Here is a 13,877-nt window from a genome sequence, read left to right as displayed (position 1 = left end):
CAAAAAGGTTTGGATCCGGCACTAAAAATTCTGTGCTGCAAACTATTTCCTTGCACTTGACACCTTCAATCATTAATCCACCAATCAGGACACTTGGGGCCAGATTCAGGTACATTTGCGGCGGTGTAACATATCGCATTTACGTTACACCGCCGCAAGTTTTACGGGCAAGTGCTTGATTCACAAAGCACTTGCCTGTAAACTTGCGGCGGCGTAGCGTAAACCCGTCCGGCGCAAGCCCGCCTAATTCAAATGGGGCATGTATCATTTAAATTAGGCGCGTTCCCGCGCTGAACGTACTGCGCATGCTCCGTTTTGAAATTTCCTGCCGTGCTTTGCGCGAAATGACGTCGCACCGACGTAATTTTTGGAACGACGACGTGCGTTACGTCCTTTCCTATTCCCGGACGACTTACGCAAAAAAAAAAAAAAAAATTTGACGCGGGAACGACGGCCATACTTTAACATGGCTGGTCTAAATATAAGCCATGAAATAGCAGCCGTAACTTTACGCCGGGAAAAACCGACTGGCGACGACGTAAGAGAATGCGACGAACGCGCGTACCTTCGTGGATCGCCGTAAACAGCTAATTAGCATACCCGATGCGGAAAACGACGAGAACTCCACCCAGCGGGCGCCGAAGTATTACACCTACGATCCGAAGGCGTACGAAGCCCGAAGCCAGAAGCCGTCGTATCTTGGTTTGAGAATTCCAAATAAAGATACGACGCGGCAAATTTGAAAGTACGCCGGAGTATCAGCAGATGCTCCGGCGTACTTTTTCTGTGAATCTGGCCCTTGGTTCCTTTAACATCAAACCTTCAATATTCTGAATTTGTTGATTGCCAGCCACAATTTGCTGTCGTAATGTGCTGTAGGCCGCCCCCGCATTGCCGTTAATAGAGCTGTTATTTGTATCATTCAGTCCATAATTCCACCAGAATGGTCTACCAACATATATATATATTCCCCCATGCGATGGTTTAGATATTATCAGCTTGACATCAGTGTTTATCTGATCTTATGTCCAGACAAGGCGGCAGTGGAAATTCTTGCCAGTATTTTTTATGAAAGGTAGAAAGGTCTCTTTCATCCATATGTGTCATAGCCTTCAGCATATTATAAACAACTGATTCAACATGTTTCAAATCATGACTAGAGTGATGAATTTCACTCACCCCTCTTATAAATTTAGGAAAACCACCCAACATACTATAATTTACGCCATGCTAAGCCATTGCGCTGCATCACCTCAGATGTCAAATCTATTGATATCAATATGCATTATGTCATATGTACAGATGTTATAAGATAATTTTAGGTTTAAATGCTTCGCTCTGGTTTTAAGATTAAGTTCAAGGAATAAAACATAATAAAAAAGCAAAATATATCAGGGAAAGGGAGAAAATGAAAAAATAGGGCGTTGGATAAGTCCATTGAAAATAAAATGGAAAAAAAAAAAAAAAGGAAATTTGAATGTTCAAAAAAAGTCCATTGCTTGATGAATATTGAGAGAGTGTCCATTAATTCTTTATAATTTCTTGTATTGTCCATTCAGCGTTTCTCCCCCACTAGCCAGCAATTACTCCTGCTATTCATATGCAACCGGGTATCTCCAGCAATGTACCTGGAAGACAAAAACTCTCAGACAAAAACTCACTAGCAAGGTCCTTAACCTCCCTGGCGGTATGATTCTTTCAGAAAAAACATGCTGAAAGCGGTACCATTATTTGCAAGGAAATTTGGCGTTTTATATTGTAGGTCTGTAATTTTTAGAAATAACTCACTTAAATCTGACCAAACAAGATTCTAATAGGCATCCCGGGTATGACATTTTTTTTAAAACAAAATTATAAATTATAATATAATAAATAATTATAAATAATTATAACAAATAATAATATAATTATAATAAAAATTATTCAATAATGTAATCAAATTAAAATCACTGAAATTTGCTCAGTTGCAGAATTGTTGCTGTCATTACTTTTTTTTTTTTATGACGAATTTCCCCACAAATCGCTATCGCACAATTCTGCAAGTGATTATAATTTATTATCGCTGTTTTTTAGCTGATCTAAAACTATTTTTGACATAAAGGGACACTTTTGGTTGCTATGGACAATCTACAGTTTGCAGGGAGAAAGAAACGTTTTTATTATATAAAATGACATGCATGACACAGGACAGACCACTAGGGACAGGGGGGTGTGTTTTTTTTACATACAGTACTGTAATCTATAAGATTACAGTATACTGTATGTAAGGTGTTTGTTTACTTTTTTTAATTTGGCGCCGTTCTCCGTCCCCGTGCGTCGTAACGTCGCAGGGAACGGAGATCGGCATCACACGGAGGCACTATGTGAATCGAGCGAGGTCCCGCTCGCTCACACAGCGCGGTGGCATCGCTGGATCCAGGGACAAGGTAAGTAAAAAGTGCCTGTGGATCTAGCGAGGCAAGCCCGAGACTGACTCGGGGTTACCGATCGTAGCAGGAAAATCTAACCCCGAGTCAGTCTCGGGAACACCGCCAGGAAGGTTAAACAAAGTACTATTTACAGTCTACACTTTAAAGCTACTGTATTTATCGGCGTATACCGCGCACTATTTTGCCCTGAAAATCAGGGAAAAATCGTGGGTGCGCGGTATACGCCGATACCCGCTTTCCCGCCACGAGTTTGAATACTGCGCCGGCATATACCGAGCGCAGTACACTCGTGTATCTTCGGGCAGTCTCGGCGCCTCTCGCGCTGACGTCCTGAGCGTACAGCACGTCAGCGCGAGAGTTGCCGAGCCTGCCCGACGATACACGAGTGTACTGCGCTCGGTATATGTCGGCGCAGTATTCAAACTCGGCGCGGGAAACGAGCGGGGAGGACGCAAGGACGCCGCAGAAGGACGGCGGACCCGACGAAGAGGACACCCAAAGCTGCAGACGGACGCCGGACCCGACGAGGCCGCCGATGGACGCCGCGCAAGACACCAAAACTGTAAGTACAAAACATCTTTTTTCCACAGGAATTCGGGCAACTTTAGGGGTGCGCGCTATACGCGGGAGCGCGCTATACCCCGATAAATATGGTAATTCACCCCCACTGCTAGAGAAGTGTCATTTTCATTCAAAAACAGATCCGGTGGACGGCACCAATGTAGTGATCTAATAAATGTCTAATAAATGTAGTGATATAGATGTATAGTATGATGACTATAAATTACGTTTTTCGCAGCAACACACAGGCTCTCCAGAGAACACAATTTTAATTAACTTCCAATAACATACAAAGTCCAAAGTCCACAGAAGATACAAATCCAACAGAGTAATTCAGAATCCCATCTTTTCCTAGACCTGTGCCATATTCATATCAGAGTGACAAGACTAGCTGAATGCCAGCTCGAGTGTCTCAAATATTGGTCTCACACTGGAGGGAGGGGTTCTTCCAGGTCAACCAAATGCTTCCCTGAATGAATGCCCCCCCCCCCCCCCAAGTCTAATTACCATTAATAAATACTTCCTTATGTATGTAAGGAAGTACCAGGCCATCTCACACACCTCTAGGTAATCTTGGACAAGATTAACACATCTAAGGGTCATCAGCTGCCCCTTTGATCTGTGTTTGGCCACTAACCCTTTTGGTCAGCAAACACCCTTTTGATGTGTAATCTTGAATTCCTGTATGTAACACAGATATACCATGCCATACGTATAACACAATATTTTAAATACCTACACATCTATATTAATACTACAACAACAGAGTTTACAGCACACAATTTCTGCTTGTTGATTGGTTGCTAGAGATTACTGTACAGTAATACTGCTCACTGATTGGTTGCTAGAGGTTACAGCACATCATCTCCTCACTGCAGAGGGGCATGATATACAGTACATATAAATGACACCTGTATTTACATATCAATGCCGCCGGCCTTAGTTATTTACATATGAATGCTCCCGTTATTTACATATGAATGACGGTTATTTACATGTAAACACAGGGTCTGCAGGTGAGTCATCTGTACACAACAATAGGGCAGAGCTGGGCAGCATTAGTAGCATCACTTCACACTGAGATATCAGGACACAGCACAGGACTAAAACTTCAAGGGACAAGGGAATTTAAACTGGGATAGTTGGTAAGTATGAGGCAGCTGCTTTGGACACCAAAACAATGACAGGGCCCAGGGCAGCTGCCCCATTTGCTCTGCCTTGAAGATGGCCCTGATGCCATCCCCCACTCCTCCAGGCAGGAACCAACCACAAAATGCTTAGAAGGAGTCACACATTTGGACCTGCGGAGGGGGAAGGGATGGGCGACATTTGTGATATAATTCAATGAGTTATTTAATAGGGATTGTATGGAGAAATAATATACTTTAACAGTACTACCATGGCACCAGTTAAACTATATCCACCCGTATGCATGGGTTTGTTTGAGTCTTGACCTCAACATATGTTGGGAAAAGTAAGGTATATTATAATATATTGTTGTTACTGTATCTAATAATCTAAGAAACTTAGTATTTATATTGGTATATCAACACCATGAGAGGTGCGGTAAGTAAAGTAGGTAATAGTATGTAATCAAAACAGCATATTGAGATATGGATGATGAATTAAATAGGTGTATTGCATTTTTTTGTGCCCTAAAATTTACTTTAATGCATTTTTACTGACATTTTGCATTTCATTAACCGTTGCACTAATATTGTGTGATATAAAAAAAATCGGAACTTCCAATATTTTATTTTATTTTTATATTTTATTTTCTAGGTAGCTTTTGGAAAATCGATATAATGTTTGGGGGTTTTCACTTATCTTTAGGCCTAAAATAATTTTTTAAGCATGCGTGGGAAAGAAAAAGGCTCTAGCAGTGAAAGGGTTATATAAGGCGATAGGAAGAATACTATCCTATATAAAGGAAAGTGAAGGACAATGAGATACGGGAGAAGGATCCTTGGGTCATGAGGACGGAGTGAATAATAGCACCAGTCATGCTTGATTATCCTCGAAGTATAATGGATAGGATTACAGAACAATGGAGAAAGACAGCAGACAGATGTATTAAAGATCTGCTGGAATTAGGAAACGTGTAGCTTTAAGCCAGTTGGATTACATGACCAGAGAAACACAGAGGAGGAGAGGAGGAGGCTACAGCCCAATATTTAAAGCTGATGTCGCTAAAATCTTACATAAGATATAACAGGTTGAAGTAATTTTTTAGGCTTTTTAAATACACTATATTCTCAAAAGTATTGGGACACCTGCCTTTACACGCACATGTACTTTAATGACATCCCAGTCTTAGTCCGTAGGGTTCAATATTGAGTTGGCCTGCCCTTTGCAGCTATAACAGCTTCAACTCTTCTGGGAAGGCCGTCCACAAGGTTTAGGAGTGTGTCTATGGGAAGGTTTGGCCGATCTTCCAGAAGCACATTTGTGAGGCCAGGCACTGATGGTGGACGAGAAGGCCTGGCTCACAGTCTCCGCTCTAATTCATCACAAAGGTGTTCTATCGGGTTGAGGTCAGGACTCTGATGAGGCCAGTCAAGTTCCTCCACCTCAAACTCGCTCAGCCATGTCTTTATGGACCTTGCTTTGTGCACTGGTCCAAATCATTTAGTGGAGGGGGGCTTATGGTGTGGGGTTGTTTTTCAAGGGTTGGGCTTGTCCCCTTAGGCCTCGTACACACGATAGGTTAACCAGAGGACAACGGTCTGATGGACCGTTTTCATTGGTCAAAACCGTGTGTGGGCCCCATAGGTTATTTAACCATTGGTTAAAAAAAAGCCAACTTGCTTAAAATTTAACCGATTGATTCCTAACCGATGGGAAAAAAAAGATCGTTAGTAGGCACAACCATCGGTTAAAAATCCACGCATGCTCAGAATCAAGTCGACACATGCTTGGAAGCATTGAACTTTGTTTTTCTCAGCACGTCGTTGTGTTTTACGTCACCGCATTCTGACACGATTGGTCCATGTGTACGAGGCTTTAGTTCCAGTCAAGGGAACTCTGATGCCGCGTACACAATTAACCACTTGACAACTGGGCACTTAAACCCACTTAATAACCAGACCAATTTTCAGCTTTCGGTGCTCTCACATTTTGAATGACAATAACTCAGTCATACAACACTGTAACCAAATGAAATTTTTGTCCTTTTTTTCCCACAAATAGAGCTTTCTTTTGGTGATATTTGATCACCTCTGCGGTTTTTATTTTTTTCGCTATAAATGAAAAAAGAACGAAAATTTTGTAAAAAAATTAATTTTTCTTCATTTCTATTATACAATTTTCCAAAAAATGAATTTTTCTTCATAAATTTGGCCTAAAATGTATACTGCTACATATCTTTGGTTAAAAAAAAAAATTTGGATATTATTTAGTCTGGGTGAAAGTTATAAGGTCTACAAGCTATGGTACCAATTACTGAAAATTGATCAATTTGATCACATCTGATGTACTGACAGCCTCTCTCATTTCTTGAGACCCTAACATGCCAGAAAAGTACAAATACCCCCTAAATGACCCCTTTTTGGAAAGAAGACATTCCAAGGTATTTAGAAAGAGGCATGGTGAGTTTTTTGAAGTTGTCATTTTTTCCCACAATTCTTTGCAAAATCAAGGTTTTTTTTATTTTAATTTTTTTTCCACAAAAGTTTCATATTAGCAGGTTATTTCTCACACACAGCATATGCATACCACAAATTACACCCCAAAACACATTCTGCTATTCCTCCCGAGTATGGCGATACCACATGTGTGAGACTTTTACACAGCGTGGCCACATACAGAGGCCCGACATGCAGGGAGCACCATCAGGCGTTCTGGAGCACCCAGACCAGTTCTGACATTTCTCTCCTACATGTAAAAATCATCATTTATTTGCTAGAAAATTACATAGAACCCCAAAACATTATATATGCTTTTTTAGCAAAGACCCTAGAGAATACAATGGCGGTCGTTGCAACTTTTTATCGCGCATGGTATTTGCACAGCAATTTTTTTTGGGAAATAAAACAGTTTTGTGCTTTTTAAAAAAAAAAAACATTAAAGTTAGCCCAATGTTTTTGCATAATATGAAAGACGAAGTTACGCCGAGTAAATAGATACCCAACATGTCACCCTTCAATATTGCATACGCTTGTGGAATGGCGCCAAACTTCGCTACTTAAAAATCCCCATAGGTGACGTTTTAAATGTTTTTACTGGTTACATGTTTTTAGTTACAGAGGAGGTCTGGGGCCAAAATGATTGCTCTCGCTCTAACGTTCGCAGCGATACCCCACATGTGTGGTTTGAACACCGTTTTCATATGTGGGCGGGACTTACGTACACATTCGCTTCTGTATACGAGCACGCGGGAACAGGGGCGCTTTAAATATTTATTTTTTATTTTTATTGTTCATTTTACTTTATTTATTTTAGTTTGACACGTTTTTCCCCAAAAATAAATGTTTTGATCACTTTTATTCCAATTACAAGGAATGGAAACATCCCTTGTAATAGGAATATAGCATGACAGGTCCTCTTTACAGTGAGATATGGGGTCAATAAGACCCCACATCTCACCTCTAGGCTGGGAAGCCTGAAAAAAAAAAAAAGAAAAAAAACGATCCTGGCTTCGATCGCAGCGGTGAGTCAGAAGAAGCACCGGAGGGCGAAGGGAGTGGGGACGTCCCTTTTTGCCTCCCGTAAGAACGATCAAGAGGCGGAACAGCCGCCATGATCATTCTTATGGTGTAGAGAATCGCCGGCTGAAAAAAATGATATCTGAATGATGCCTGTAGCTGCAAGCATCATTTAGATATCCCTGCACAAAGTCAAGGACCTCATATGATGTGGGCGGGAAGTGGTTAAAACACATTTTTTTCCCCAGAGTATTTTCTGGGTATTGCAGAGTATTGGCCGGGGTATTGCAAAGTATTGGTGCGGGGGTATTGCAGAGTATTGGTGCGGGGGTATTGCAGAGTATTGGTGCGGGGGTATTGCAGAGTATTGGTGCGGGGGTATTGCAGAGTATTGGTGCGGGGTATTGCAGAGTATTGTGTGGGGGGTATTGCAGAGTATTGTGTGGGGGGTATTGCAGAGTATTGGTGCGGGGGTATTGCAGAGTATGGTGCGGGGGTATTGCAGAGTATTGTGTGGGGGGTATTGCAGAGTATTGTGCGGGGGGTATTGCAGAGTATTGTGTGGGGGGTATTGCAGAGTATTGTGCGGGGGGTACTGCAGAGTATTGCGCGGGGGGTATTGCAGAGTATTGTGCGGGGGTACTGCAGAGTATTGCGCAAGGGGTACTGCAGAGTACTGGCAGGGGGTACTGCAGAGTATTGCGCGGGGGTATTGCAGAGTATTGCGCGGGGGTATTGCAGAGTATTGCGCGGGGGTATTGCAGAGTATCGCGCAAGGGGTACTGCAGAGTATTGCGCGGGGGTATTGCAGAGTATTGGTGCGGGGGTATTGCAGTGTATTGTGTGGGGGGTATTGCAGAGTATTGTGCGGGGGTATTGCAGAGTATTGAGCGGGGGTATTGCAGAGTATTGAGCGGGGGTATTGCAGAGTTTTGCGCGGGGGTATTGCAGAGTATTGCGCGGGGGTATTGCAGAGTATTGCGCGGGGGTTTTGCAGAGTATTGCGCGGGGGTTTTGCAGAGTATTGCGCGGGGGTTTTGCAGAGTATTGCGCGGGGGTTTTGCAGAGTATTGCGCGGGGGTATTGCAGAGTATTGCGCGGGGGTTTTGCAGAGTATTGCGCGGGGGTTTTGCAGAGTATTGCGCGGGGGTTTTGCAGAGTATTGCGCGGGGGTTTTGCAGAGTATTGCGCGGGGGTTTTGCAGAGTATTGCGCGGGGGTATTGCAGAGTATTGCGCAGGGGGTATTGCAGAGTAATTGCGCAGGGAAGGCAGAGCATTGCAGAGTATTGCGCAGGGAAGGCAGAGTATTGCAGGGGTTAATGCAGGGATGGCTGAGCAGGGATGGATGGATCTGTGACTGCAATAGTCACAGATCCATCCCACACTGCTGCTGCCATCCGCGCTCTCCTCTCACACTGTACCGATCGGTACAGCGAGAGGAGGGAGGAACCGGCGTCATCAAATGACGCCGGTTTGTTTACCTGTGATTGCGCCGTCATTGGATGGCGTGATCACATGGTAAAAGACCGCTGTTGTCGGTCAGTTACCGTGATCTGTGTAGCGCCGGGTCTCATAGACCCGGCGCGCACAGAATTTTCTGTGTGCGCGCCCGAGGCGGCGCGCATTACTGCTTCTGCTGGGCGCCGTTTCAGAACGGCGACCCCCAGTTAAGCAACCACCTTGCCGCCGTTTTTGGACGGCGGCTGGTGGTTAAGTGGTTAAGATCACATTACACTTTTTTGTAATGTGATCTTTCTCCATTAAAAAAAAAATTGGGATTTACTGTATTTAACCGCTTCCTCCCGGACCATTTTGGTGGTCAATGACTGGCCCACTTTTTGCGATTCGGCACTGCGTCACTTTAACTGACAATTGCGTGGTCGTGTGACGTGGCTCCCAAACAAAATTGACATTCTTTTTTTCCCCACAAATAGAGCTTTCTTTTGGTGGTATTTAATCACCTCTGCGTTTTTTTTTTACGCTATAAACAAAGAAAGAGCGACAATTTTGAAATAAAAAGTGCAATATTTTTTACTTTTGCTATAATAAATATCCCCCCCAAAAAATATAAAAAAAAAAATTTCCCCTCAGTTTAGGCCGATACGTATTCTCTACATACTATATTTTTGGTAAAAAAAATCGCAATAAGCGTTTATTGATTGGTTTGAGTAAAAGTTAAAGCTTCTACAAAATAGGGGACTGTTTTATGGCATTTTTATTAATATATATTTTTTACTAGTTATGGCGGCGCTCTGCAAATTTTATCGTGACTGCAACATTATGGCGGACACATCGGACACTTTTGACACCATTTTGGGACCATTGTCATTTTTACAACGATCAGTGCCATAAAAATGCACTGATTACTGTAAAAATGACACTGGCAGTGAAGGGGTTAACCACTAGGTGGCGCTGCAGGGGTTAAGTGTTCCCTAGGGAGTGATTCTTACTGTTAGGGGGCGTGGCTACACGTGACACGTCACTGATGACCGTTCCCGATCACGGGGAACGGTAATCAGTGACGGTGTCACTAGGCAGAATAGGGGAATGCCTTGTTTACAAAGGCATTCCCCTGTCCTGCCCTTGCCAACCGCAAGTGCAGGCCTCCCGGGAACATCGAGATTCTGGGACCCGCGGCAAGTGGTTAAAGTTCCGTGGTGTGTTGGCGAATGTTTACACAGTACATCTCACATCTCACAAATCATGTTATCATGCTCTATGGCGTGACATCATTACGTTCTTATGTCCATAACATCCATTACTTACAGAGGAAAACCCCTATATATAGGTACATACAACAGTATTACTCTCTAGGATAGTGAACATATTAAGCAATTCATGATGAAAAGTAGACATGTGTACAGGTTTTTTTTTTTTCGTTTTTTTTTGTTCTGTTTCGTATCGTTCCGTAGGTTCGTTTCCGTTCGTTTTTCGGAAGACGCCCGTTTTCCTGTTCGTTCCCGTTCGTTTTTCGTACGATGAGATTTTTTCGTATTCTGATCGTTTCGTATTTTCGTTACCGTTTTATTTTCGTACATGCGGGATGGTTCGTTATTCTGTTTAATTCATGTTCGTTACTTGTTAGACAATGATTTTCGTGAATTTTCGTCGTTTTGTACTTTCGTAAATATATCGCGGGATTCGCGGCACTTTCAACACGCGGCTCATCCATATTAACTATTGTTAAGCCCCATACACTTGGTCAGACTTTTTTAACAACAAACATAAAAACGATCGTTTTACCGAACGTTCGTTCGTTTTTAAACTCCATCAGAAAACCATTTTTGGGTTCCAGGTTCAAAAGTCTGGCCAACTGATCTCTCCCTTCAGACGAAAATCCACAGAAAAGTTTATTTTTTTTATTTCTGTACTACTGTACTCAGCACAAAAGAGAAGCTGCTTCACTAACTAACTACACTCACTGCCCATTCAAAAAAACGAAAATTACATCTATAATAAAAGATTTGTATTCTGTATTTTGAAACCAAATTACGAACAGAAAAAAGGAATACAGAATACAGAATACAGAATACAATCTTTTGTTATAGATGTCATATGAACATACAAACAGAAAAAGGATTCAAACAAAATACAGAATGAAAATCTTTTGTTAGATGTCATATGAACATACGACTGAAAATCAAAATACGAACAGAACAAGGATTCAAACAAAATATCATTTTCGTTCTTTTGCTGTTTTCGTTTTGTCGTATTTTCGTCGGATCGTTCGTTCGTATTTGCGGTTGTTTCGTTATGCAGCTCATTAGTAATCCCGTTGTTTTCGTATTTTGGTGCTTTAATTTTTTCGTATGTACACATTATTCTGCGGGTACGAAAATGAACATTTTCGTACGAAAATAACATTCGTACGAACGGGAATGCACATATCTAATGAAAAGTCAGCAGCTACAAATACTGTCTTTTAATATAAGGACACTTTCCTGACGCAGGGCCTTGTGAATGTTTTTTTGGGACCTGTGATGTGTCCCAGAAGACTGCGAGTGGTGGGTTCACAGCGGCAATCTGAGCCAGAAGTGAGAACGGTTACCTGTCAAAACCAGGTACCCACTCCCTCCCAAAAAGTGCCAAATATGGCAATGGAGGGGGGAGGGTACAAACAAGCAAAGCTCCCCCTTTTGGGTGGAGCTCTGCTTTAACTGCTTCTGGACTGCCCCACGCACATGCACTGCGTCAGGGCGGCCCGGCTGCACAAAATCACAGACCTGTACGTGATTTTGTGCCCGCGTTTAGGGAGCGCACAGCCGGCACGCCGCTCCTGCTGTGATTGAACACAGCGGGAGCCAATCAGCGGGTCCGGCCGCCGCGACCCGCTGATCGTTCACAAGCCTTGCGTAAATAGGGAAAACGGCGGTTCCGTCAGGAAGCGAAAGAGAGATCTTGTGATTCAGCTAAGCTGAATCATGAATCTCTCTTTTCCTTTAGTGTGACACCACACAGTTACTAAGCACTTCCCTAGGGAACATTTAACTCTTTCATCACCCCTGTTGTTAACCCCTTCCCTGCCAGTGGCATTTATACAGTAATCAGTGCATTTTTATAGCACTGATCACTGTATTGGTGTCACTGGTCCCCAAAAAGTGCCACTCAGTGTCAGATTTGTCCGCCGCAATGTCGCAGTCCTGCTTAAAATCACAGAATGCCGCCATTACCAGTAAACAAACAAAAATAAAAATAAAAGTCCCTAAATCTATCCCGTAGTTTGTAGACGCTATGGCCCAGATTCACAAAGGATTTACGACGGCGTATCTCCAGATACGTCGTCGTAAGTCCAAAAGTGAGGCGTCGTATCTCGACGCCTGATTCAAAGAATCAGATACGCCAGAATTTGTCTAAGATACAACTGACGTAAGTCTCTTACGCCGTCGTATCTTAGGTGCATATTTACGCTGGCCGCTAGGGGGGCTTCCGTATATTTCCGCGTTGAATATGCAAATAAGCTAGATACACTGATTCACGAACGTACTTGCGCCCGGTGTATTAAAATACGCTGTTTTCGTAAGGCGTACGACCGGCTTAACTTTACCCCTCATAAAGCAGGGGTAAGTCATGTTAAGGTATGGACGTCGGAAACGTCAGAACAGCGTCGTATTTTACGTTGTTTGCGTAAGTCGTATGTGAATGGGGATGGGCGTAGGTTACGTTCACGTCGACTAAGCATTGAGCCGGCGTAACTTAGGGAGAAAATTCGACGTGATACTGAGCATGCGCGCGCATGCGCCGTTCGTTAGCGCGTCATTTACGTGGGGTCACGATTCATTTCCATACAACACACCCCCTACCAGCCTACTTTGAATTAGGCGGGCATACGCCGGCCAATTTACGCTACGCCGCCGCAACTTACATTGGTCTAAGTTGCGGCGGCGTAGCGTAAACAAAGATGCGCCCAGATACGTGAATCTGGCCCACTAACTTTTGTGCAAACCAATCAATATTGGGATTTTTTTTTTACAAAAAATATGTAGAAGAATACATATTGGCCTAAATTGATAAAGACATTTACATTTTTTGGGGATATGTATTATAGCAGAAAGTAAAATATATATATATATTTTTGTTTTCAAAATTGCCGGCCTTTTTCTGTTTATAACGCAAAAAAAAACAAGCGCAGAGGCGATCAAATACCACCAAAAGAAAGCTATATTTCTGGGGAAAGAAGGACATGCATTTTGTTTGGGTACAACGTCGCACGAAAACGCAATTGTCAGGGATTTTTCAATGGAGCAGAGGACAGAAAGAGGCAGGTGCCTGTTGGGTCCTTCTTAAATGTACTTCAATATTGGACCCAAATCAATAACTAAATAGTGTCCCATCGTTGGTGTCATTGAGAGGAATAGTGAACCATCGTTGATGTCATTGGGAGATATAGTGCTCCATCGTTGGTGTCATTGGGAGGAATAGTGCCCCATCGTTAGTGTCATTGGGAGGAATAGTGGCCCATTTTTGGTGTCATTGGGAGGAATAGTGCCCCATCATTGATGTCATTGGGAGGAATAGTGCCCCATTGCTGGTGTCAGGGGAAAGAATGGTGGTCCATGGGCCAAATAAAGGCCAGCAAAGGGCCGCAGTTAGGAGACTATTGATATAGATATAGCAGAGACAGTGAGAGCTCATCATAATGGTCACAGCAGGATTGCAGACCCAAGAACTCAGGAATCCCATGATAAAGTCTCAAAAGGGATCAAAGAAACTGTCAACTCTTCGTCATCTATCAAACATATCAGT

Source organism: Rana temporaria, chromosome 1, assembly GCF_905171775.1.
Source record: "Rana temporaria chromosome 1, aRanTem1.1, whole genome shotgun sequence".
NCBI lineage: Eukaryota > Metazoa > Chordata > Amphibia > Anura > Ranidae > Rana > Rana temporaria.
Note: the sequence above shows the minus strand (reverse complement) of the source record.